The following is a 3579-nucleotide window of genomic DNA, read 5'->3' on the forward strand; positions in this document are numbered from 1 at the left end:
ATGTTAAAGTTAATGGTTCTGCCGCAAAATCTCCTTTTATGACAAAAATTTGAATAAAAACTTTTTGTCCCCAGAAAAACTCAAAAACCAATCTTCAGAATAATCAGTCTCCAGGATTTTGCAAACTTTTTAGTGATTTTTGTGATTTCGCAGCCGCTTTYACAGAAAGTTGCAATATTTCTTGCATTGTTTGTTAATTTAAATGAACAGAGGGTTCAAATCTGAACTCACAACTTAAGGTTTTTTTTAAGTGTCAACATGTTTTTTTAAAATATCATAAAAAGTAATTGAAGAGGATTAAACAYGTGCCGCTGTGACAAAGTGGTTCCCGTGCAGCGCCTCCTGCTGTTTTCAGAGGTCGCTTTAAGAAAAGCTCTTGTTCTGGACAGTCCGTCGACACGAAGAGACGGAAACGTTTGTGTTTGATTTTAGTTGAATGAAGGAGGAGAGACTGAAGCCAACACCAGCAAAAACATTCCTGGCTTTAGTCACAGCTGGGRATAAATGGAGACCCTCATGGAGGTTCAGAGTGACGGACACTAAGTTCCGTCCTGCATAAGGGAAAAAAAGCGCGTTTTATTCCAACGGTTAGCCTCTGAGGTCAAACTGATACGGCGTGGTATGAGAGACRWAATTAAAACTATTGCGCAACCAGCAGTTGCTACTTCCTTGTAGCAGGAGGCCATATCYATTCCTAATCCAGCTATTGATCTGATTAATGATAGGATGGCACTAATAACTGAGAGGGAAACTATTCATTTGTGTTAGCRTCAGAGAGGCTAGCAACTAGCATAGATAAGCTGGCGTTAGCGACTAGCAAGCATAGGCTGCTCACCTACTTTATTAGACACAAACTTATTTGAAAAAAGTAAACTTTCTCTATACACTATAATTTCTCTGTTGTCTTTGTGTTGGGTATCGTTATAGGGAAAGAGAGACAAAACCAAGGGGACGTTGAACCCCGCTTGCACTCACTACATACACATAACACGACACCAAATAACCACAGCCGAAGCATCCAAACCAATAAGTCAGGTGATGGGGCACATGACCCTCTATGAACAATGGAGCTAATCAAACCAATTGTTAGGCGATGGCCCTCTTTTGCATATGACTAACCTGTTTGTCCACCATGTGGAGGCAGTGCTTATAAGGCTGAGTTCACCTGAAACTCTGAAGAAGTCTCTTGGAGGAGAGACGAAACGTTTCACTAAAGAAGAACCCATCCAGAGGACCTACTTATTTTTTCATTTTGATTATTTTCTTCCTGGATTACTGAGATGCATCAGGACAATATTTAAACTATTTTCAGAATATAACGTAAAACACCTTTATAATTAAGTATAGAAATAAATATTTTCAGTATTTTTTCCGAAATCGAGCACATTCCAGAAGTCTTATCATTTAGCGCATGCGCAAATGAGCTGACTGTATGGATCGTGCTACCGGGACGGATCGGGCAGCCACAGCCAGCTTATCCATGCTAGTCGATAGCTTCTCCAATGCTAACGCCAATTTATTATCCATGCTAGTCACTAGCTTCTCAGTGCTAATGCCAGTTTATCCATGCTAGTCGCTAGCTTCTCCAATGCTAACGCCAGCTTATCCATGCTAGTCACTAGCTTCTCCAATGCTAACGCCAGCTAATCCATGCTAGTCACTAGTTTCTCAATGCTAATGCCAGTTTATCCATGCTAGTCACGAGCCTCTCCAAGGCTAATGCCAGCTTATCCATGCTAGTCACTAGCTTCCCCAATGCAAACGCCAATTTATCCATGCTAGTTACTAGCTTCTCCAGGACTAACACCAGCTTATCCATGCTAGTCACTAGCTTTTCCAATGCTAAAGTTAGTTTATCCATGCTAGTCACTAGCTTCTCCAATGCTAACGCCAGCTTATCCATGCTAGTCACTAGCTTCTCCAAGGCTAATGCCAGCTTATCCATGCTAGTCACTAGCTTCCCCAATGCAAACGCCAATTTATTCATGCTAGTTACTAGCCTCTCCAGGACTAACACCAGCTTATCCATGCTAGTCACTAGCTTCTCCAATGCTAACGCCAGCTAATCCATGCTAGTCGCTAGCCTCTCCAGAACTAATGCCAATTTATCCATGCTAGTCACCAGCCTKTCTGATGCTAACACAAATGAATAGTCTCCTTGTTTGCCAGCGCCAGTCTCTCAGTTAGCGAAGCCGACCTATCATAAATGAGATCAATAGCTGGCTTAGGAATAGATTTAGTCTCCTGCTACATGGATATASCAACRGCTGGTTGTGCAATAGTCTTACTTTTGGCCCTCATACAGCGCCTTAAACTGATGCATGATGGAGTGAATGTTGAGCTGCTTGAATGAAACCGATTCTGCTGCTGTTGTGCAGAAGTTAACCACTCAAAATGTATTTTTCGTTGATGTCTGGTTCAGTGTGTGTGTGTGAGTGATTGTCAACCTGGAACATTTTCACAGATTGCATTATTTTTTTTAAATAGTATTAGAGTTATAGGTAAAAAATAAAAATCAGATTTAAAAAAAACTGTATTTTTTTGTTCACATGAAGAGTTGTTTCTGATCCGTGTTCTCAGCCGGTCACGTCCTCATTTTCTATTTTCTCTTCCAGGTGCCAGAATGTCTTCAGAGATTCAATTTAAAGTGTAAATACAGAGTCACAAATAGCTATTAATGTCCTGTACACTCATTAAAAAAAGAAACGTAGTAAGATGTGACACTTCATAGTGTCTTACTACAATTTTATGTTTGTTTGTTTTTTTCTCGATTGAGTTTTCTTTAGGTCCATATCGGATGGAAGTGAGTACTTGGGAGTTTTAATACACACATTTATGTCAAAGAGAACTGTAGTATTTAAAGGTTAGTTGTTTGGAAAATGACAAAAACAAAGAGCTTTGTGGTGGATCGTAGTTTACTGTAAACAGAGCCACGATTCTGTTCGACAAACAGCTTCAGTTCATCTGCAAAACTTTGACTTGAAACTGGGTTTTGTTTTCTGTACCTTCGGCTGTTTGARATTCAAGTCTGAGATCAGTTCTTAACGTTACCTTACAAAAAATGTTTGTTTTTTTTTTTTTGTTCAAGCTAAATCATTTCCTGTCATTCTTTTTGTTCCTGGAGAACCTTTAAAGCAGTATTTACCAGCTGTTGTGAACAATATATATGTATGTTTGTATACAGAAGACTCTGAGTTGCAATTCATTTACTGAAGGAACATGTTTGTCTCCCCYYTGCGAGTGTATCATAAAAAAGTTATCAAATTGAGTTTWATTGCCATGTGAATGTGATAAAGTACATTTTACACTTAAAACTAGAACAGTGTTTTCWATGAATGCTGAGCGCTGAATGACAGCTGAAGTCAGCTGAAGAAGCTTAAAACAAGCAGGAAAGAGGCTGAAATGTACGGAGGAGTATAGCTTTTTRTGTTTTCTTTGGCCAATCCAATGCTCTTCTGTAGAAATGAGCTAAAAACTAAAAGTGGAACAGGAGCTAGAAGGTAAAAGCAGCAAAACTGCAGCTAAAAACAAACCGCTGATGTGTCACCAGCCTATGTGTCTCTATAGCGCATGCGCTAT

Source organism: Austrofundulus limnaeus, unplaced genomic scaffold (assembly GCF_001266775.1).
Source record: "Austrofundulus limnaeus strain Quisiro unplaced genomic scaffold, Austrofundulus_limnaeus-1.0 Scaffold113, whole genome shotgun sequence".
Classification (NCBI taxonomy): domain Eukaryota; kingdom Metazoa; phylum Chordata; class Actinopteri; order Cyprinodontiformes; family Rivulidae; genus Austrofundulus; species Austrofundulus limnaeus.